The sequence below is a fragment of the Podarcis melisellensis genome, assembly GCF_964234715.1.
Source record: "Podarcis melisellensis genome assembly, chromosome: 5".
Lineage (NCBI taxonomy): Eukaryota > Metazoa > Chordata > Lepidosauria > Squamata > Lacertidae > Podarcis > Podarcis melisellensis.
Genome location: NC_138537.1, coordinates 85,258,405 through 85,281,212, shown reverse-complemented (window position 1 = coordinate 85,281,212; position 22,808 = coordinate 85,258,405). Strand labels below are relative to the sequence as shown.

Below are 22,808 nucleotides of genomic sequence, written 5' to 3'. Positions count from 1 at the left end.
TTGGGCAAGATGCAATTTTATATGGATTTTCTTCAGATTCTTACCAAATCAGGGAAATCTGAATTTGGAGGAGGGAGGGTATGGGCTGCCAACTAGATGAGGAAGATGTTGTGTGGACACCACACACACACAACACACAAGCAGCTTCAAATCCACAGTGCGGATGAGCTCTTAATGGCAACTATCTGATAAAGACCTTCAACTGACCCCTTTCCTCTGTTAACAGAAATATTTGCATAGTGCATTATTTTTATTTCTTTAGGTAATTTATATATTGCTTCAAAGAAATCTCTAAGCAGTTTATAATATTGTAAAAAATATCACTAATAAAATTAAAAACTCCAAATTTTAAAGCTCAGGCATCTCTAAAACAATTTTAAGAAGGGCAGTCCGACCTGCAGGACCAGAAAAAGGGTCTGGTATCAATGTGTTTCATGTCACTATTTTGTCTGGCCTACACATGCAGTTGTGAAATCTGATGATCAAACTGCATATGGTATGGTTGCAAGGTCTATGAGATCTGTGATTACCAGTAATTCACAACATATGATAATTGCACATACAGTATATAATTGTTAAGTTGTAAGGGACCACAAGGGTCATTCATTCATTCATTTACAATACCGCCCTATACGCAAAGGTCTCAGCGCAGTTCACATAAAATATCAAAAACATAAAATCAAAACAAAACCAACAACCCAATTAAAAAAACCCCCCAAAGAACCAGCATTTTAAAACAGGGTAGGGTGTAGATCAAGTCAGGCAAAGGCCTGGCTGAAAAGGAACATTTTTGCCTGGTGCCTAAAGGTGTATAGTGAAGGCAGGAAGCAAACTTCCCTGGGGAGAGCATTCCACAGACAGGGAGCCACTGCAGAGAAGGCCCGTTCTCGTGTTGCCACCCTCCTGACCTCTTGTGAAGGCACACGAAGAAGGGCCTCAAAAGATGATCTCAGGGTCTGGGTAGGTTCATGATATAATTGACCCCACTGTTTTTTAAAAGCATACACTATTTGTTTTATGTTTTAAAAACAGCACGATCAGTTACATCACACTCACTATACCTGCTGGTGTATGTACACAGTGAGATTATTGACTGATTATTTTTGTGCAACTATATTTTATTGGAAATGGGAAGTTCTCAATGAAAGCATGATTTATTCATTTTTAACATGTAATTGCATGGTAACTTCTGTCAGCTATTTTATTTGTATGGCTTCCTTAGGGTGCATTTAGTTTAAAGACTGGACTGATACAGTCAATTATTCTATCAATGGAGGGCTAAATCAACCTGGCAATTTCAATTTATGTACACATTCTGGAATTGCTGGACATTAGCTTCAAAAGTACCAGGGTTTCAGATCAATGAAAATTACTAGCGGAGTCTGGAGTTGTTCAATAAAAAGTTGTTGCTGTTTTTTAAAGGTTATTCTTTTATATTGAGATTATGAAGTCAAACATATTTATGGAAAGTGCTTTTTATAAGTTTAAGGATGACTAACCTATTACTCCAGAAATAGCTTTCAATCCACAAAACAGGTTCAATGGGTAACTAGCAATATTTTATGAGACAATATTTTTTCAGCTGCATGAAAACTATGGCTAATACTAGTTCTTCGGCTGGTCCTTGGCATTCGTTCCTTAGCCTCACTACACTCAGAAACCTAACAAAAATATTTCCTAATCTGCTCTACACTTTTTTCCCCCTATCTTAAACATACATAACCTTAAGGGGAAAAGTAAATCAAAGAATATTCCCTTCAACCTCAAAAGACCACCTGAATGCATAGAAGTGGCAATTGTGGCACTAGGAATCATGCCACCCACAGCATTCAATTGCCCTGGCCAGTTTACTACACCCTTTCAAACCCAGTGCATGTAAGGGTAGATGTACCAGAAATACTACAGTGGTGCCTCGCAAGACGAAATTAATTCGTTCCGCAAGTCTCTTCGTCTTGCGAGTTTTTCGTCTTGCGATGCACGGTTTTCCATAGGAATGCATTGAAAATCAATTAATGCGTTCCTATGGAAAACGCCTTCCCCCGACCTCTTCTGGCGGGCGGCATTTTAAAATCACCCGGGACAGCGGAGGACTTCTCCGCTGTCCGGGGCGATTTAAAAGCCCCTGGGAAGGCAGGCAGGGGGGACAAAGGCTTTCTCGCCCCGCCGCTCGGCTTCGGGACATCGTTCCGATGCCGGGCGGCGGGGGGAGGCTTTCTCGCCCGGCCGCCCGGCTTCGGGACATCGTTCCGATGCCGGGCGGTGGGGGGAGGCGTTCCTGCCCCACCGCCCGGCATCGGGACGATGCCCCGAAGCCGGGCGGCGGGGGGAGGCGTTCCTGCCCCACCGCCCGGCATCGGGACGATGCCCCGAAGCCGGGCGGCTGGGGGAGGCGTTCCTGCCCCACTTCCTGGCATCGGGACGATGCCCCGAAGCCGGGCGGCGGGGGGAGGCTTTCCCGCCCGGCTTCGGGACATCGTTCCGATGCCGGGCGGCTGGGGGAGGCGTTCCTGCCCCACCGCCCGGCATCGGGACGATGCCCCGAAGCCGGGCGGCGGGGGGAGGCGTTCCTGCCCCACCGCCCGGCATCGGGACGATGCCCCGAAGCCGGGCGGCTGGGGGAGGCGTTCCTGCCCCACCGCCCGGCATCGGGACGATGCCCCGAAGCCGGGCGGCGGGGGGAGGCGTTCCTGCCCCACCGCCCGGCATCGGGACGATGCCCCGAAGCCGGGCGGCGGGGGGAGGCTTTCCCGCCCCGTCGCCCGCCATCGGGACATGGTTCCGATGCCAGGCGGCGGGGGGAGGCTTTCCCGCCCCGTCGCCCGGCATCGGGACATGGTTCCGATGCCAGGCGGCGGGGGGAGGCTTTCCCGCCCCGTCGCCCGGCATCGGGACATGGTTCCGATGCCAGGCGGCGGGGGGAGGCTTTCTCGCCCCGTCGCCCGGCATCGGGACGATGCCCCGAAGCCGGGCGGGGGGGGGAGGCGTTCCTGCCCTGCCGCCCTGCATCGGGACGATGCCCCGATGCCGGGCGGCGGGGGGAGGCTTCAAAAGCCGTCCGGGGGCTTTTAAATCGCCCCGGACAGTCCCGGGGCGATTTAAAAGCCCCCGGTTAGGCAGGCAGGGGGGGCAAAGACTTTTGCCCCCCGCCCGCCTTGGGAAGAGGTCCAGGACCTCTTCCCAAGGCGGGCGGGGGGGCAAAAGTCTTTGCCCCCCCTGCCTGCCTTCAAAAGCCGTCCGGGATAGCGGGAAGCGCTTCCCTGCTATCCCGGACCGCTTTTAAAATGCTGGCGGTGGGGAGCAAAGCCTTTCGCCCCCGCCGGCCTTCCTGGACCTCTTCTGAAGTCCGGAGGGGGGAAAAAGGCTTTGCTCCCCACCGCCAGCATTTAAAAAAAGGTCCCCGAGATTTCCCTATGGGCTTTCGTCTTGCGATGCAAGCCCATAGGGAAAATCGTCTAGCGAAGCGTCGCAAAACCCGAAAAACCCTTTCGTCTTGCGGGTTTTTCGTCTTGCGAGGCATTCGTCTTGCGGGGCACCACTGTATAAGGGAAACTGTAAGAGCACACATTATAATTAAGCCTATGAACACATTATACCTATATTATGCACAGCTATGTGGGAGCAAAGCACTCTCTTTGAATTCACACAATTACTGAGTGGGTACACACAATCCCTAGTTTTATTTTCCAGGTACTACAGCATTAAGCAACACAAATAAGTACGTAGGTGGACCACATTTAGGTTCTGCTGATATTTTCACCTCCAATTCAGATGTTTTTCCTATTGAAGAAAGAACAGCTGCACTGAAATTTGGGAATGGAGCCAAATTCAACACAAAGATGTCACAATGTTTGCAGTAGATTAACATTTAATATACACAAGGTGATCTGTGCAGAAATATTGAACAGGAACAATGTAGCAAGGCAACAAAAATGGTTTTAGGACTAACCAAGACAGAGAACTTGCCCCCTTTAATGTCAACAATCCACCATAAAGATGTCTTTAATTTTTTTACGCCCCAATGCAAACTTTTATTAGCTATTTCCATCTTACAAGAAATGCAAGGTAGTTTATAGAAGAGGCAAGAGGAAATTCTTCTTAAGATGGTACTTCCCATCTGCAGTTTTTACAAGTACTTGTACTCAAAATAATAGGCTTTTAAAATGATTTATCAGGAGCACCATTCAGCTGATTAAAAACCCTTCAATTATTTTTTTAATAATCAATTAAGCATTGGAGCCCTAACAATAATTTCTTTCAATATAATCAAGGGAGAAGTCTAATTATTTGATAACATGCTGCTATGGAATTGAAGAACTACTGGTACCTTTATACCACAAGCCATAAACAATGCAAGAATAAGGTGTTCAACTAAAAGGCATAGAGATCATCAGGTCAAACAAAGAGCACTTTCTGAACAGCCCTGCTAATGAGGATATTTTCATGCCGTGTCCCAATATGAGACAATTAAGACAAGAGTTAACATGCTACACTAAACCGTCTCACATTCCTGAATGAGAAGGAATGAGCCACAATGAGCCTTGAGCTTGTGAGCTCCCCCAGGGTCCTTTCTCACAGCTGAGGAAATGAAGTTTCCAATTTCAAACCATGGCTTCTGAGGCTGGCTGGCTTTAAACTAACCATAGTTTGTGTTACCCATAGTTCACAGTTTGGATCACACAGGAAACTGTGGCTAACTAAAAGCAAAAGCTTCCAATTACCTCCTCCCAGCTTTTGTAGGATTATGTTTGGATTTGGATTTGATATCCCGCTTTATCACTACCCGAAGGGGTCTCAAAGCGGCTAACATTCTCCTTTCCCTTCCTCCCCCACAACAAACACTCTGTGAGGTGAGTGGGGCTGAGAGACTTCAGAGAAGTGTGACTGGTCCAAGGTCACCCAGCAGCTGCATGTGGAGGAGCGGGGAAGCAAACCCGGTTCCCCAGATTACGAGACTACCGCTCTTAACCACTACACCACACTGGTGTAGACCCTGAGGTTTGCTGTAGCTACTTCCTGACATGTATGCACCAATCCTGCACAGTCTACAAACACGTAAACTAGTATATAGCTACTGACTGTCTATCAGAATATAATATGCCTTTTCCTATTTTTTTTTTACAGTCAGCATTTGTTATAAAGTGAAATCTAGGACTGTATGGGAAGAATGAGATGTGCCCATAGACAATAAATTAGCCTCGACTTTTGCAGTAACTAAGAACAGCAACCCAAATGTCATCAGAAGAGAGCAATTCTGTATGGCACAATTAGAAACACATTTAAAGCAGCTGTTCCAGAAGGCATTAACGTACCATGTGTATTAATGAGATGTATATTTCTCAGACCCAGCCTACTTTTGTGATTGTAATATGTTTTAACTGTTTTTAATGTTTCAGTTGAAATCGTTGTGACTTTAGCGTAAAGAACAGGCTATATAAATCATCGTCATCACAGTGAAGGTGCTAGGCGATGCTATTCCATTTTTTGATATTTAGATGTTTACATTGGAATTTGACAAAAATGGCAAGGAACATTTTCTGACCATGATTCTTTAAAGAAAAAAAGCACAAATCAAAATGGATAGGCGTATGACCCAATTAAATAAACCTTGGTTCTATCTGATTATATATTACCAAAGCAATAGTTTTGAAGCAGTAAGGTCAGCTAGCTCCATTAAGTCCATCATCATCATCTGCCATTCTTCCAGTCTGCCTGGCATCAGGGTTAGAGGAGATCCACTGGGACAAGGGGTTAAAAGTTTGGGGAGTTGCTGCTTCAAGGCGCCCCACACCTTGAGGCCAGTTCCAGCTTTCCTTGCCTTTACCTGCAGTACTAGCGGCAACACGCCTCTGAATACCAATCGCTGGCGATCGGGACGAGGAGAGTGCGAGAATGCTTGTATTCGGCACTGGGGCTTCCCACTAAATGCTGAAGTGCGATATGCTTTGGTCTAATTCAGCAGGATTCTTCTTATGCTCTTGCAGGAAAGGCAAGGGATAAGGAAAGCCTTTGAGAACTGCTGCTTTGAGCAGTAGCTAAAGGACAAGTTGGGCATCGTACTGCAATTTTAACTAAAAGCAGTCAGAGGGGCTCAGAATTAGATCAGTACAGAGGTGCTGGGGGGAGATGGATTTAATCTTTCTCCCATGCCATTTCCCCAAATTCCCATCCACCTCCAGCTGCAGTCCCCAAAAGACCCTCCATGTACCTTCTGAGTGAAGTGGCCAGACATACTTCTGATCGAAACACGTTTCAGTGCATGGGCACAGCCACAAAGAGGACACAAATCTGTGGTTTTGCAGACTTCCCATGGCAAAAGAAAAATGCCTTCCTTACAGGCTTAAGGGAATGAGGTGCTCTCAAATGGGTGGTAGGCTCTAGATCTTTAAGAGATTTAAAGATACTGTAATCATGAGTACATTGAATTGGGCCTGGAAGCAGGGCCGGGCCCATCCATGAGACAAAGTGAGCCAACTACCTCAGGTGGCAGGACCCACAGGGGCAGCAGATCTGGCCTTTACAGAGGCCTCTTGGCAAATAGGAGGTGCTGCTATTCTCCTTTCACTGTTGTTCCCTCTTTAGATTTTTATTCGCATCTGGTTCCTGATGTAGAACTTCACTCATATCATCTTCCCTGACTTGGGGAAGGGGCGCAATTTTTTGTGGCTCACCTCAGGTGCCAAAATGTCTTGGGCCAGCCTTTAATGGAAGCATATATTATAGACAGTCATTGCAGTTGGGTCACAAGGAAGTCTTGATGTTCCTTGAGGCAGGTCTGAACTTGCTGAAAGGTAGCATTCTGCACTAGGTGCAGCCTCCAAACATTATTCAATGGCATCTCCGTGTGCAACTGACATTAAAAGGAGTCAATATGTGGTGTTACCAAAGAAGGTATGACTGGGATCAGGTCTCTGTTAGAGAGAGATGTCAGCTCAGGATACCATGGACAATTCAGGAGAAAAGTGTGGCACAGGAAACCCTTCTATGCAACTTATCCTTCAAGGAAAGTATAACCTTGCCCAGGCAAGCAAAAAAACTACAAACTACAAACCTCCAGAGCTACACTGTCCTACCAACATAACCTGTTTTGTCCCAATTAGGCTTCAATTTCATCCCTCACTGATTCCGTATCATCTTCTAGCATTCATTCCAAGACCAACTATACATCCAGAATTTAACAAGAGTGAAAAAATGTAAGTGGGTGTCATCTACATGATGTCCCTAGATGTTCACAAACAAAATAGAAATATGAAGAAGTGAAGAGCAGGACTCTCTATCTAAAACCAGAATGACATTCACGCAAACATTTTCAAGTACTTCTGAATTGCATTTCAATTTCCACTTGTTTCCCTGAATCCCCACCCGCATCTGCTCTGAAGGGTCCACCAATTATTTGGAGTATATCTGAGGGGCACAGTGGGAGCTGAAGGAGGGAGGAACCTTTTTTTTGGTCTGTTCCACTGATGGACAGATACAGAATTTCACCCTTTCATTTTTATTCTGGAGCAGACTTGACACAAAACCTTTTTTAAAAAATGTGACCTTTAAAGCCTTTCACCACTGTATCTTGCAGAGATGCTTGCAGTTATAGCATGTGACTTCTAGAAACTATACTATACCACTCAGCATGGCCTCAACTAATGCAAGGCTAGGAGACAAACAGAACTCGCTCCTGTTACTGCAGACAAAAGACAGTATAATTAAATAAGAAAGGTTGACAGTGGGGAAATAGGCAACTGATTGACTTACATGCCAACCCTAGAATCAAGTTCTTTGTTTTAATTCCTATATATCCTTCTGTGAAGAATTTACAGCTGCCATGAACCATATCTAACAAAAGGGGATGGGGAGGGCACATCCACACAAATATTCAAATGGAAAGAAAGTTGTAGTTGAAATGTGTAATATCACTATCCAAGCATTTGCTCTGAATTCCTTCAAGTCTCCCCTGTTATGACACATGTTTAGGCAATGTAGTAACCAAACAATTTTAAATAAATATAAATTCAAATCAATAGCACTTCCATCTAAGCTACAATTTTGAGGTTGTTTCCTACAATGAGAGACTATATTTAAAATGTAGAACTAAAAGCAACATAGAAAAGCAATAAAAAGCACCTGATGAAAGGAAACAGCAGCAAATCAGAGCTCATTAGTTGCTGAAAACATAGGCTGGTAAAAATATACTAGCAAAACTCAAAAGCAGCAAGGGAGAGATGAGACAAATATTGGATATACACATACTTTTTTTTTGAAAAATGAATCCCCAGAGACAAATTATCCCAGTCCTCCAGGAGGGTGGAGAAGAGAACAAACTTTAGCTCATTAGTTCACAACTTGGTAACATTTTCTTTTAGAATCTATTCTGGTTTTGCTGGTTATTCTAGTTATGCTCCTGGGGCAAGCTAGAAGTTCAAATAATAATCAAGTACCATTACCTTATCCCAAGCCTAATGGCACCCAACACATTCCTCTGGAACCACAACTCCCAAGATTGTACTAATGGGGCATCAGGGTATTTTTTTAAAAAAAAAAAAAACCTCAAGGAGAACGGAAGATGGAAAGAACTTTCATCTTCCCTATGAAAAAACTTAAAGAACATGTGCCTATCTCCACAAATGGCTGGGCCAGAAGAGATGGAAAACTCACTCAAAGTCTCATGAAATCATAGCAAGCCATTATTATGCTTACTCTGTGGCAGTGATGTAGGTGAAAAAGCACTTATTCTCTGCTACCATTGTGTCCTCAAAGTGCTTGGGGGTGGGGACAGCATACAGAACGTGCTGTATGTTCCTTACCTGGTTTGCTGCTTCTCCCACAACCAACCCTCCTCTTACACAGAACAACTGCAACTGGGGCTCTTCCTGCTCTCCCCTGCAAGCCAAGACCAACACAGCTGTCAGTCAGAGCAGCAGGGGCAGGCTCCTTCATGCCAGCAGTGTAAAGCTGGTGTTCTCAGGCAAGAAGAAAAAGATAGGGAGACCGACAGCGAGCAAAGCAGGACAGAGTAAACAGTTCACTTGTGGTTACAACAGCTGAATCCAGTCCAGTAAGCCACTACACACACACACAACAGTTGTAGCTGTATAGGTCTGGAAATTATTATCATAATTGAACTCCATCAGCTGCACTGGCTTTTGGGCCATTTGTGGGCTCAGTTCAAAGTGCTGTGTTGATCTTTAAACCCCTTTACAGCTTGGGACCAGGGTACCTGAAGGATCACCTATCTCCACATGTGGTTGTCCATCTTCAATGGAGGTGCTATTCCAGGTTCCCACCTCATCTGATGAGATGGGTAGCTACCAGGGTTAGGGTCTTCTTGTGCCAACAAGCTGGATGCTTGTCCCCAGGAAGGCTGCCCCCATGCTTACTTCAATGTAATTTTTGCACCAGCCAAAGATCCCCCCTCCAAACTTTTAATTTAATCAAGTTTTATCTCAGATTGTGCTACTACTTTACAGATGTTGATGCTTCTAGGGGTGTGTTTAATGTTTTTATTCTGCTTTCGATTTCTGTGTTGTAATCCCCCTTGGGAATTATTTTAAATGTGAAGTAAAAATTCTTATATTAAGTAAGTACAGCTGCATTGCAACTCCACTAACCCCATTAGAATTCAATAGGACTTCAGAGTAGACATGGTTAGGATTGCATTGTAAGAAAGTAAAATGTCTAATCTAAAACATTTATGAAAATATCAAACAATCTTTAATATAGAGTCAGGGAGAGCATCCTGATTTAGGGCAGTACGGGAGGTTATCTTGCACAGTAGCTGAGCCAAGAGGGCGCATAATAATAATAATAATAATCAGTGGTACATCGAGTTACAAATGCCTCAGGTTACAAACTTTGCTAACCTGGAAGAGTTACCTCGAGTTGAGAACTTTGCCCCAGGATGAGAACGAAAATCGTGTGCCAACGGCACAGCGGCAGCAAGAGGCCCCCATTAGCAAAAGCACGCCTCTAGTTCAGTTTCAGGTTAAGAACGGACCTCCGGAACAAATTAAGTTTGTAACTAGAGGTACCACTGTAATAAACCCAGTGCTTTTTTTTTCTCCAGAAAAAGAGGTGCCGGAATTTACCTTGTTCTCCAATAATGGCAATGGCGCCCACCTGAGAGGAGCCGGAACTGAGTTCTGGTGACTTCCGGCTGAAAAAAAAGCCCCGAATAAACCTATACTGATACAGGTACCTACTGAACGTTTAAGATATTTGGAGGGTGGGCAATTTTGTCCTCGCTCCAGGAGCCATATTACCCAAATATGGGTATTCCTCCTCACAACAAGCCTGTGAAAAGACACTTTTATCTGTCTGCGGTACATCCAATGAATCTCAACTGGGATTTGCTTCTGTTATATTCCCCTCCCCTTTTGGAGGGGGTGAGGATTCTGTACTCCAACCTGTTGTGGGTTATTGTGGGTACAGTATTATTTATTTCCCCCTCTCTTCCTATAAGATTCGTTTGTAACTGAGAATCAATTAAACCCTTTATGTACAGTATATATAGAAGGTGTCCCTTTGCTCAAGATACAAAGCCCTGAGCAGCTTGAGACCAAGACGCCTAAAAAGATAACCTATTGATCTGTTCCAATTCCCCAGTGCTGTCCATAGACTTGGGCAGGAGCCCAACGAGTCTGACTACGGATATATCTATAGCAATAAATAATAAATAATAATTATTAATAATAATAAAACAAGCCTGCGAGGTAGCTTAGGCTGAGCCACCGAGGCTCCCCACAAGGTCACCCCGTCAGCTTCGGGGCTGAGCAGGGGATTTGAACGGGGCTCTCTCTCTCTCCGCCTCCGACATTGGAAGCCGATACGCCACGCCGACCCGAGAGGGGACACGGGGGCAGAAACACGGGTGCAGGGGAAGAACGTGAGAACCACCAACCCGGGTGCCCGGCGAAACCATACCCTCACACCGAGCCGGTGGTGCTGCGCCGGCCGCGGACTCCTTCCCTTCTCGCGGCCTCCTCGGCAACCCACGCTCGCTCGGCTCCCCTTCAGAGCTTAAGACAAATCCCGGCTGGTATTATTTGCGCCGGCCCCGCCGCCGCTCCCCTCACCTGCGGCGGAGAAGACGACGACACCGGGCGGCAGCAGCAAGCAGCTGGAGCCGCCGGAACTGCCCGCTCGCCGGCCTCGCTAGGTTCGGCCCACGGGCCGGGCCGCTTCGGGCCGCTGCTCGGGTCCCTCAGGCCGCGCGCCGAGACCGCGGCTGCCGCTGCGCTCCGCCGCCATCTTCCACTCGGGCGGGTGGGAGGGAACAAGGCAGGCCAGGCCGCGGAGGAGGAGGAGGAGACGGCGGAGACCCCCGCCCGCTCGCCCGCCTTCCCGGTCCCGCCTCCGCTCGGAAGCCGCCGCGAAGGGGAGAGGAATCCCCGGCCGGCGGCCTGGCGGCTCAAGTGGGAAGCCGGCGGAGGGAGATAGCGGCTCCTCACCCTCCACAGAGCCTCGTCAGGAATAATAATAATAATAATATTTTTTTTTTTAGGAAAGGGAGTTGTGAAAAGGCATCGACTCCCCCCCCCCCAAAAAAGCTTTTTTTCTTTCTTTTTTTGGGTATTACTATCAAGGTACTATTTTTTAAATAAAAAAACTACACACCCACATATATTTAGTTGGTATCTGGAATAGCTCAGTCAGTAGAGCGCTTGACTGACATCGAAGGGTTTTATGGGTTCGAGCCCCAGGTTCAGTAAAAGATTCCTTGCTGTTGCCAAGGGGTTTAGACTTCAGATACGACCCTCCAACTTTTAGCACTGCTATGCTATGATCTCGGGAGACTATGGAGGAGCACGCCTTTGGGGGATGGAGTCAAACTGTTGGGAGAGTTGAAATATATATATGCGTGTGTTTTCATCCTTTTAAAGGTAAAGGGGCCCCTGACCATTAGGTCCAGTCGTGGCCGACTCTGGGGTTGCAGCGCTCAGCTCGCTTTATTGGCCGAGGGAGCCGGCGTACAGCTTCCGGGTCATGTGGCCAGCATGACTAAGCCGCTTCTGGCAAACCAGAGCAGCACACGGAAACGCTGTTTACCTTCCCGCCAGAGCGGTACCTATTTATCTACTTGCACTTTGACGTGCTTTCGAACTGCTAGGTTGGCAGGAGCAGGGACCGAGCAACGGGAGCTCACTCCATCGTGGGATTCAAACCGCCGACCTTCTGATCGGCAAGTCCTAGGCTCTGTGGTTTAACCCACAGCGCCACCTTTCATCCTTTTATGTCCCCCTAAATACTGTTGCAGATCTGGGGTAACAAGCTGGGGCAGAGGCACAGAGATGGCGCTTGGGATGCCCCCTCATGCAATGCTGAGCTGCTGCCAAGAAACAAGCCCCTCTTGAGATGGCAATGCTGCAGCCTCTGCACTTAGGTTGTGAATATGTGAACCACGTTTGTTAATATGTGTTAATAAGCCCCACACGACAGTATGGTGCGGGACTAGTTTTTGCAATTTCCTTCGGCGAGGCGTCTTAAAAATATGTTTCCCACTGTGAGGAATTCAAATCAGCTATTATGTTTTGTGACTGGACGTTTAGCTTGTTATGCCTGCGTTTGATGAAGAAGCACATAAACTGTTCTTGGGAAATCGAGGGGTTTTTAATTTTACCTTCTGAGTATGTCAGGTAATGTTTAATAAGGAGGCTGGAGGTGGTACAACAGGATGTAAGGCGGGTTGCGGGTTGCATTTTTGTGGGAATGTTTTCTGCCTCAAAGAATGAAATCTCTCTTTGCAAGTAGAAAATTAGCACAGCAGGGGTGGAGCTGGTCTATAAATGTTCTGCCTGTGTGTTTGTTTTCTTATTCTAGATTTAAAAAAAAAAAAATGCACCCCCCTCACTTGCAGTGAAGTGATGCTCTCCATTCTACCATCCTTTCTTGGACGTTTTTGAGCAGCGATTGGATGGCCATCTGTTATGCATGATCTAGCTAAGATTCCTGCATTGCAGCGGGTTCGACTAGATGACCCTTGTAAGTAGAAAAAACTAGCACAAGATGAACTCATGAAGGGAGCATCGCACTCATGCTCTTATTCCTGCGCCCGGCAAGCTTCCTAGCCTTGCAAAGGAAAAGCCTATTCCCAATCTGGTGTTCCAATAGCATGGAAGCCCATATACAGGAGCTTTTTCTTTGCAAACCATGCTTACTTGCTAATGCATGACTGTTTAGAGGCAGGGGCAGGCAGCATACTTAAGTGTACAGGGGCAGGATGAAAATTTTTCTCTTCCAGCCTAGGCCAAAGCCCAAACCTGAGCACTTTTGGAGAGGGTTGTAAACCTGTTTTGGTTGACCTCTGGGCACGTGTAAATTAACGTAACTTTCTGCTTGATTTGGTTTTAGGTAGATTGAAGTGATCTTGTCTATAGTTTAGTTAATTATCATAAAACCCACCAGTGTCCGCTTGCCAGGGATGACTGCATTTGTCTGAATTGAGCTGCATTTATGCAATTGGCCAATGCCAGGTTTTATTTAGAGCAGAAGGTTGTGGCTTTCAGAGGTGTGTCTTGGTATAAAAACTTGGCTGCAAGAACAGTGGAAAAGAAAATGTGACAACTTGTTGAGGTCATGATTATACATTGGGTAGTGACACCGCCACAGATGTGAATTACAGAGTTCAATAAAAAACACCGTTTCCAGCTTTTAGTTCAGAGGAACAGAAGAAGCAGACTGAAGACACCAGGAAAACTTCAAGGGATGGATGACAGCAACTATTTCATTCAGCAGGCAGCAACACTTTAGGTGTTAAAATGATTTATTGTAGTAAGACAGCGGCAGCCTTGCTCATCAGACTCGAAGTTCAGACGACTGTATGAGACACTAGGAGTATTTCAGGTTCTAACTGGATGTGAGGCATCTCAGGTGGCACAAACAGGTCAGTGTGGCTGGCTGTGAGCCAGAGGTTTGGTGGTTCAAGCCCACCGAGAGAACGCTGTGCGTACGATTCCTGTATTTGATGGGGTTGATCCTTTGGGTCCCTTCCAACTTACAATTCTGTGATTCTGTACACATCAGAAATACGTGAGCCACAGCTCGCTACTGAACCTAGAACCAGTTTGATGAAGGGTGTTATTAAAACTGTTTAAAATAAGTATTCATAAAACAGTGGGGGGGGGAGTAGAATCATACAGAGAAAGGATTGGGGGGCAAATAATAAATTTAAAGAGTGCAGGAAGGTTGTAGTCCCTTCAGTGTTTCAGTCCATATATCATGACCACCTCAATCTCTTGCTGCTATGAAGTGAGGAGGAAGTGCCATAAAAAATGCTCCTAAATTACACCGACCTTTTCCAATTTCACTGCAAATGTAAATCCATATTGTATCTCTATAGAATAAATCTTGGATTTATTCAAGCCTAGGCCAAATCGAACTGAACCTTGAAATCTTGCCTTCCCTTGCTATACTGAAATATGGAATGAAACTCCTGTTCTGGAGTGGGATATATGAAATGCTTTTGGGTAAGGAAGATAGTATTCTTCAGCAACCTTGCAGCATGAGGGGATTCAGTGGCTGAGCATTTATGGGTACCTCCGAGTGAAAACCCGATAGTGTTAACCTAAAAACATATCGTTACCTCTCGGTGGTGCAGATCATTGATAGCCCTGCCATGTCACATAAGGAGAACACAGAACAAGAAAAGGTTTGTGCCAGGTCAGGCAGCCAATGAATAGCTTAGGTGAGAAAGGCGAGGTTTCCATGGCAACTCTGTAATCAGAACTCCAGTTTTCAGTACAGGTCAAGGCTGCCTTTTAAAAAAATGAAAGGTGCAGTGGGATGGGAACATGTTTAAATGGGCAAAAGTTCACAACCCTAACTGGCTTGTAAGCAGGATTCTGATACTGTATTTGTCAAGGATGGAGAAAGTTTGGGGGTCTTATCCCCCTGCACATCACTGCCTGTATCACACAGCACGTTTCACTTCTAAATGCACTGGCCCACTGGGGTTACTTAAACGCAATGAATTTCCTGCATTGATGTGTGTCTTAAATAGCAAGAGTATACCAATGCAAAGTAGTAGAAATTGTACTCCCGGGAAAATGTTATAGGATTGCAATCAAAGTATATTTTGAAACAGGAAATGGGAGCAGAAAAAGATAAGGAAGTGCATGAGAAACTCCATTTTTGAGCTGTTCGGTTTTGGATAAGCTAGTGTTATATGGTAGCATAAGTTCTTGACACCAAGCTTAATATTTGTTCCTATATAAATTAATTGATGCTATGCGTTTTATGAAGTTTAGAAGGCTTTTTTTAAACTGTGTGGTAACCATTTATCAGAACTGTGTGGTAACCATTTATTCGAACAAACTGAATGAAAATAAAAGATATGCTATTGATTACTTATAAGGTTTTGATAGCAATGGGTGTGAGGAAAACCTCTTATTGTCTCATATGTAATGTGGTCTTAAAATAACAAGAGGATAGTGTGGGCAAATGGGATGGAAATTTCAGCATGCATTAGCACTGGAAATGTTACACAATATGCATCTGGTCATATTTGGTGCCAGGAAGATTAAAACAAAGTTATACAGATATGCCAACAAAGGGGGAAATGAGTGGGAAAGAGAAAGGGGGGGGGATGGGGTGCCCAACTCACTTTGGCTCTGCCTCCACCCACCACCAGCATATAGCCCTTGACAGAAGAAAGTTGCCCATGTCTGTAGACCACTGGCTGGTTTCTGGAGAACCATCTAGTTCTCCACTTGTTGCAGGGATGCTTAAGAGATGGGCTTTGATATGAATGAGCAAGGTACTTGCCTTCTTTAGGTAAAGGTAAAGGCACCCCTGACCATTAGGTCCAGTTGTGACCGACTCTGGGAATGCGGCGCTTATCTCACCTTATTGGCCGAGGGAGCCGGTGTACAGCTTCCAGGTCATGTGGCCAGCATGACTAAGCCGCTTCTGGCGAACCAGAGCAGCACATGGAAACATTGTTTACCTTCCCGCCGGAGCAGTACCTATTTATCTACTTGCACTTTGACGTGCTTTCGAACTGCTAGGTTGGCAGGAGCAGGGACCGAGCAACGGAGCTCACCCTGTCACGGGGATTCGAACCGCTGACCTTCTGATTGGCAAGCCCTAGGCTCTGTGGTTTAACCCATAGCGCCGCCCGCGTCCCTTGCCTTCTTTAGGCAAGTAGAAATATTCAGGAGTACATTAATAAAGATGAGTTATGTCTTAAACTCTTAGGATCCTGAGTACATCCTCCTTGCTTTCTAAATTTAATTAATATCAATAGACCACAGGGATTCTAAAAAACCCCAATAAATCCATCAACCAAAAAGTACATAATGAAAGACTGAAGTGGTACAAACACAACAGACTGTGACCTGCAGAACTGGGTCTCCTCTTCCAATGCTTTAGATACATACACATCTAAACTCATTGCAATGTGTCGTCTCCTCTCCCCCCCCCCCCCCAGCAAATGAGCATGACTGAGATCCAATTCAGTGTAGTAAATAGTGTGTTGGACTTGTCCCAGGGAATTTCAGATTCAAATTGCCACTCAGGCATGAAGCTAACTAGTGTGCTCTCGACCTAGCCTTCCACACAAGGCGGCTGTCGGAATGAAATGAGAAACCCCCATGTATCGTGCTGCAAGAGCTTTGGAGACATAGGGTGCAAAACTGATGGCACAAAGCCCACTTTGAGTGTGCAGTCTTTGTTCCAATATGCCTCAGGAAAGGAAAGCCCTCTGCGTACATCACAAAAGCTTCAGTTTGTCAGCAACTAAAACAAGAAAAGAGTCATTTATACAGTATGACAATGCAACTAAAAATGAGTAGAGAACCAGCAAAAAACAGGTGTGTGGCCCATTTTCTAACATCCTTCTAAAAGGTTGTTTGGAAACCATGAGTTCTGTGACTCAATATCATCATACATAAACCAGACCAAGAAATGCATTTTCTTTTTATCTGCCATGCATGAAAAATTCATGTATTCATCGCCCTTCCTAATGCACAGCATTGCACATCAATTTAATGGAGGGGAAGAAGCTTTTAAGTCCATTTCATAATAGCTTGCTGGATCAGGCCAAAGGCCCATCTAGTTGAGCGCTGTGCTCTCTCAACGGCCAATCCCAGCTGCCCGCAGAAAGCCTGCAAGCAGCACTCTCTTTACCGGCTGTTCCCAACAACTTGTATTCCGAGGCACAGTGGAGATAGAAGATTCACTATTGCGGCTAACAGCCATTGCTCTCAAACATTTCTGCAGTCAAATCTTTTCCGTTACCATTCCAAAGCTATTTTCATTCTAAAGTTATCTAGATTTGAGAACCCTTTGGCTAAAAAGTTTTTATTTGGGGGTAAAAACTGTTATGCTGTTACTTGCTTTGTGTAAAGTAACCTAGACAGAACAACGAAAGTCACTCACTTTTGGATTTGAATGGTATTCCTTGACCCCCTCTGCACTTTATTTGGCTAAAATGAACTAAATAAGCTCCTTGGATGTCAAAGACAACATCTGCTATTATTTTCTGCAGCCACAACATCCTCCCTGCTCTCCTTTGTTGATTCAAGGTTATACAATCCTGACATAGAACACTCAGAGGCTTCATTCATTCATTCATTCTTTTTTTTTCCTGTTAGTATTCCATCTTATTAGTTCTGAACTAATTCTACAAATTAATCTACTCTGAATACTTCTGGATTAATAGAGATAATCTCATGAAATGTATTACTCCCAGAACAGAAGCAAAAGGCCTGAGGATTTCAGCAGTCTGGGCAGTGGTCGCATACTTGGCTTCCTGGAAAATCATCGTGAATAAATGCTCCCCCCCCCCCGAAGAACAGGCTTCATTCAGTGCAATGTTGCTTAATAAGTACAAAATTATTAGCATTTACTACTAATACTTCATTAACAAGCCCGGGGTTCCATTTTATATATGCACTATGCAATGGATTACAGTTCAATACAAATAAACTGGAAGGGTTACCCTCAATGCAGAAAATCCTCATAGGAAATCTAGGCCCATGACAGCTTCTTCCTCTCTACCTCTTTTTAAAAAAAGAGTTGATAACAGTCTTCATTGGCATTAAATGCAGTATTTCTGTTGACAACTGCTGCACTCAAGATGGTTAGTGCAATCTAGTGGAAGGTGTTATCACCTATCTGAAAGTAAAGGTAAAGGTACCCCTGCCCGTACGGGCCAGTCTTGACAGACTCTAGGGTTGTGCGCCCATCTCACTCAAGAGGCCGGGGGCCAGCGCTGTCCGGAGACACTTCCGGGTCACGTGGCCAGCGTGACAAAGCTGCATCTGGCGAGCCAGCGCAGCACACGGAAACGCCGTTTACCTTCCCGCCAGTAAGCGGTCCCTATTTATCTACTTGCACCCGGGGGTGCTTTCGAACTACTAGGTTGGCAGGCGCTGGGACCGAGCAACGGGAGCGCACCCCGCCGCGGGGATTCGAACTGCCGACCTTTCGATCGGCAAGCCCTAGGCGCTGAGGCTTTTACCCACAGCGCCACCCGCGTCCCTATCTGAAAGTACCTTATGACTAAAGATACAGAACAATTATGAACTTCATTTCAATTCAACTGCTTTTTCCGGCAACCTTAATTTTTCTTTTTTTCTGGTAAGTTAAACATGTTGCCATAAAGAAATCTTGGAAATATCGTCCTAAAGACCTAGGTTGTAGTTCTCAGTATTTTTTTCAGGAAGAAATGCATATAGTTTACACTAAATAATGTTGAGATCACAAAAGTTCCATCTCTCCTCTTAACTGAGGGACACTCGGAACTACCACAATAGAAGGTGCAGGCTCAGCTTATATATGATTACCTTGGTATTGAGTGAAAATATTGTTATTATAAACTTTATTATCCAGAAGAGTTGCTCCATCTTCTTAGTAATTTTGGCTGTTCTTTTTTGAGCCTTTTCCCAACTCTACAATGCCCTTCTTGAGATGGGGCAGTAAGAACTGTACACAGTATTCCAAATGTGGTCACACCATAGATTTGTATTATTATAATTATTATAATTTTATTATTTATATCCCGCCCATCTGGCTGGGTTTTCCCAGACACTCTGGGCAGCTTACAACATATATTGAAACATAATAAAAGATCAAACTTTAAAAACTTCCTGATACAGAGCTGCCTGTAATAATAATAATAATGGCATTATTATACTGGCAGTATTACTTTCAATTCCTTTCCTATTGATCCCTACCATGTAAGTTGCCTTGTTCACAGCTGATGCACCCTGGGTCAACATCAAGGTGGGCTTTCTGGTCACTCACCACCAGTTCAGACCTCATGAACGTATAAGTGAAATGAAAATTCTCTGCCCAGGCATTCATCGATTTACACCTGTTTTCACTGAATTGCATTTATCATTTTAACGTCCATTCATTCCGTTTGGAGAAGTCCTTTCAGAGCTCTCTGCACTCTCTTTTTGCCTTAAAATAAAGAGAAGAGAAGCCTACCAATGGTCCACCAAAACCTAGAGCCAGCTCTCCCCATTTTCTACTCAAGATCTCCAGAATCAATCATCACCAAAACTGAACACAGAAAAAGTAAAAAATAAATAAATGACAAGGCATCTGATGTATCATCAAACAAGACTGGGTCTAATGTAATGCAACATGATTTAGGTGCATCGCACCACACTAGAGTTCATACCTATTTTGTCCTCATAAAAAGGCAAGAGATTTGCAATAACTTGGGTGGCATAAAACAAAAAGGAGTGTGTAACACAACATGATTTTTAATGTGTAGCAAGTCAGCAGTAATTCAACAAAATTCTATTGCGTCCCACCAATATTTTTGATGCACTAATTTCTTTGCATTCTTTTTCCTTTTCTATAGGTCAGCTATCATATTTATACACATATCCAAAACGAGCTGATTCACCAGAAATGAAAAATGCAATCAAATGAATTTGCCTCTTATTAGCAGATTTGAGAAAACAGTGTGTGTCTAAACAGCCCAAGGCCTATTTTCCCCAAAGATTCAGGAGAATACAAGAGTACTATATGACTTTGCACCATTTAAATGTTATTTTATTAAATATTTCCGGTTCAAGGTTTCATTATAACAAAGCTATGAAGGTTCTACCAACATTCAGAAAAAAGCCTAACTTGATTTCAATTAATTCTCTATCATGCAAAATTTTTGCATCAAACATCTTCCATTTCCTGTTTAAAACTTGATATAATATTATATATAGATGCTTACATTAACCCCATAAGAGAACATTAAGAATGCTAAAGGTTTATAGCTGTGTTGGATAATGGCCATACCAAGCTAAGGTTCTCATTAAATTAGAACATGTCTCGAAGACTGTGCAAAAACAAAGACAAAGAACTTCAACTCAAAACTGTTCCAAAAAAAAATATTTTTGAAAGATGCAGATACAGAGAGGGTTTATCATTAATAATCTTCAGATAAAGAGACAAGGAAAGATCAGACCTAAAAGCATGCAGAATTTGTCATTTTTAAAAAGCTGCATAACTAATTTCCTGTTCCCCACTTCGTGGCTTTATTGTTAAAAACCTGAATAAAATTATCAAGGATTTTCTTTGTTGCCTCACTCACTAAGCTTAGTGCTATCAAAGGATGTTTTACATTAAAAGTCTCACTTCTATCCCGCTACTTGAGACAGCATTCCTTTTCTCCTTCACCTGGCTCTAGACGAGGCTGAAAAAGGTTGAAGGATTTGCGCAGACAAACCTCGGAAAGGGTAAATTCCCTTTGCTGTGCTGAAGATAAGCTGTGATAAATGCCGTGGGACTGACCTATCAGCCTTGTTAGCAGTAACAGAAGCTAGGATGTTCACTGCAAAGTAGAAAACACATTCCTTCTGTTCCATGGGATCGTCGCAACTTTCTGTTGTCCTAAAACTCCATCAAAAGGTTGTCTTCCTGCTATTCTGCTTAGTCCTTTATAGGCAGCAAACGGCTGGAGTGTAATATAATGGAATCCCATATTCTCAAATTTAAGTGACCGGACATGCAAAAGAGATTTGGTGTTCTCCGTGTCTAGAAGACAGGGAGTCAATCTGAACGTCAAAGTTTACCGGGTAGGTATCTATCCCGCTTCTACTACATAAAAAATGGGTAAAACAATGGCCAAGGTCAAACATTTTCTATGTAGGGAATAAAGAGCAATGCTTGCCCTTCTTGGTGGCAAGGGAGACAATTGTGGCCAATGCAAACTGGGAATCCCCTATATGGGTGTGTTGGGTTCCTAGTTGTAACTACAGCAGAAACTGGAGAACCTTCTGCATAAAGTAAAACCAAAGTTCTGATTCAACGTTTAACTGAGTAAACACACCACCACAGATGATAGGAGGGAGAGAGATTAAAGAAAATAAAATACACCCAATGGAACAACAGGAAACAAAGCTGTGTCAGAGGGACTGGGCTAGTGGAAAAAGCACTTGCCTGAAGTCGCTGGCTCCCTTTGCTCATTTATCAGAAAACAAATAAAACTGGGAAACCAGCAAGCCCCATAGTTACAGGGGTGCATATATATATTTATATATATATAGAATCTATTTCAGTATAAAACACAAACTAAGTTACACACCATACAGGAAGCTAACGCATGTGTGTGTGCAAAACTTCAGGGCAGGATGTTAACACAAAGCTTTTCAACTGTTTCCTAAGCAGCACATATTCCGCAGCAATCTGGATCCCATCTATTCTAAACAAAACAAAATCAAAACAAACCATTCATGTACCCTCTTCCCCCTAATATCATTTGCTCTTAAACTTTGCCCTTATAAGCTGACTTCATGCCTCCAAGGAGTGGCTGTTTCTGAAAAAATAAAATAAAAATCAGTGCACCTCTGAAGAGCAAGCTCCTACGCTATTTAATCCAGCTCACAATTGTTCCTTAAAACATTCTTGTTCATTTTAACGCAGTCCATCAGTGGGACCCAGTGGCCGAGCAAACGGCTGGCTGCTGCACATCTCCACCGCTGACCCTTGGGCTCAAGTCAGTCTGCTGTATGGCAAAGGGCTGAGAAATGTCCTCCTTCCACATTGCCCCCTTTTCTCCACGCTGGCCCCCGAGAGCTTGCCGCCAGCCACATCTCACCGATTAAAGCTGCAGCATAGCCTGGACATGTTAGTTCCCACTCTGCCTTCACAGAGCACAGGTTCCAGCATTTTGCTGCCTGAGCTGCTTTCTCTTCCCCTTTCTTTGCTCCGGTTCCGAAAGATGCTCCACAGCTGCTGCCCCATCATCAGCCCTGGAGAGGAGGCGCTGGACACTCCGTCATGGATGATGAATCTCTTTTCTATACAAACAATATGGGTTTCTCTCTTGAGATTTAAAAGACACCTTCGTACAGCAGAAACAGACACGATGGATCCATGGAAAAACAACAGAAAGGCGGCAGCGCCCGGAGCATCAGATTCATGCAGGGTTTCGTGCATTTGGCTGCTGCCGGTTTGTAATTCATATATTTTTTTTTAAACGTCAAAACGAACATGACCGTCGCTGTAATTCAGGCACTCCAGAGCTGCTTGCTGAGAAGATATTGCCCTCCCGCCGAGTATCTCCGAAAGCTGCTGCAGTCAGAAAGAGGAGATGCATTTGAAGGGTGGGAAGACAGAAGAAAATGTAATAATAATAATAATAATAATAATAATAATAATAATAATAATTTTTATTTATACCCCGCCCTCCCCAGCCAAGGCCGGGCTCAGGGCGGCTAACAAGCAATAATAAAAACAAGTTGAATGAATACAACTTAAAAACAAAATTAAAATTCAACATTAAAATATTAAAATGTAGCCTCATCGCAGGAGGAGAAAGAAAAAGAAAAAAGAAAGAGGGGGAGGGAATCAAATTGGCTCCAAGCCAA

The 22,808-nt window shown here is 44.4% G+C and overlaps 1 protein-coding gene and 1 long non-coding RNA gene across 22 annotated transcripts in view; both read right to left on the bottom strand.

Annotated features, from left to right (window-relative positions):
- Window positions 1-13,427: 13,427 nt before the first annotated feature.
- Window positions 13,428-16,091, bottom strand: LOC309371268. Its single transcript, XR_014168992.1, has 2 exons — window positions 14,570-16,091; window positions 13,428-14,040 (listed from the first exon to the last, which is right to left on the bottom strand). It is a non-coding gene; the product is annotated as an uncharacterized lncRNA (long non-coding RNA).
- Window positions 16,092-19,677: 3,586 nt separating this feature from the next.
- CAMK2G (calcium/calmodulin dependent protein kinase II gamma) overlaps window positions 19,678-22,808 on the bottom strand; it is a 176,901-nt gene continuing 173,770 nt past the window's right edge. For 20 of the 21 annotated variants that reach the window (XM_081913628.1, XM_081913644.1, XM_081913646.1 and 17 more), the window contains one exon: window positions 19,678-22,512. The gene's annotated coding sequence lies outside the window, so the exon portion shown is untranslated. The remainder of the gene's footprint in view (window positions 22,513-22,808) is intronic. The other variant, XM_081913639.1, reaches the window with a different exon arrangement.